Source organism: Sus scrofa, chromosome 5 (assembly GCF_000003025.6).
Source record: "Sus scrofa isolate TJ Tabasco breed Duroc chromosome 5, Sscrofa11.1, whole genome shotgun sequence".
Taxonomy (NCBI): domain Eukaryota; kingdom Metazoa; phylum Chordata; class Mammalia; order Artiodactyla; family Suidae; genus Sus; species Sus scrofa.
Window position 1 is genome coordinate 5,022,701 of NC_010447.5, and position 1,199 is coordinate 5,023,899.

Consider the following 1,199-nt stretch of genomic DNA (forward strand, 5'->3'; position numbering starts at 1 on the left):
TTGTACCAAGGTAGGATCATATGGCATTATGGCTTGTCTTTCTGGAAAATGGGGACCACCTAAATGCTCCCACGATGGACACCTGTGACGACATAAGTTGAAGGGGAGTCCAGCAGCACCTCGGAGCATCCTGTGCAGCAGGGCGGAGCACCTGGACCGGCGTGTGACGCCACCCGTGATGTGTTCAGTGGAAAAGCAGGTTGTGCTTTCTACTTGACACGCTTATGTGCTCATCATTTTACAAACCCTGGGTGCCAAAGTCTGTGTCGGGTGTGGTCCCAGGCGTTGGGACACACTACGCACAAAAGCAAGAAGCCCTGTCCAGTGGCGTCTCCATTCTCGTGGCGAGGGAATTAGCGATTTTTAAAACCCAAGGTACAATACAGATGGCCCATACGCACAGGAAAAGATGCTCAATGTCTCTAGTTCTTAGAGAAACGCAAATCACAACTACAGTGAGGTACCACCTCCCACCAGTCACAATGGCCACTCATTCGGAAATCTACAAAGGACAAACGCTGGCGAGGGTGTGGAGAAAAGGGAGCCCTCCTACACTGTTGGTGGGAGTGTCAGGTGATGCAGCCACTCTGGAAGACACTATGGAGGTTCCTCTAAAAACTAAAAATTGAGTTGCCATATGAGCCAGTACTCCCACGCCTGGGCAATATATCTGGACAAAAATATAATTTTAAAAGATGCGTGCACCCCTGTGTTCACAGAAGCACTATTTACAATAGCCAAGACACGGAAACAATCTAAATGTCCATCAACAGAGGAATGGATAAAGAAGATGTGGTCCATACCCACAATGGAATATTACTCAGCCATAAAAAGGAATGAAATCATGCCATTCGCAGCAACATGGATGGACCTAGAGATGATCATAGGAAGTGAAGCAAGTCAGACAGAGAAAGACACATACGATATGCTGTCACTTATATGTGGACTCTAAAATATGACACAAATAAACTTTTATCAAACTGAAACAGACTCGCAGACATAGAGACTAGACTAGTGGTTGGCAAGGGCAGGGGAGAGGAATGGACTGGGACTTTGGGGTTAGCAGATGCAAACTAACTTATACAGAAGAGATTAAAAACAAGGTCCTACTCTATAAAACAGGGAACTATATTCAATAGCCGGTGATAAACCATCATAGAAGAAAATATTTTTAAACAAATGTATCTATGTATAACTTA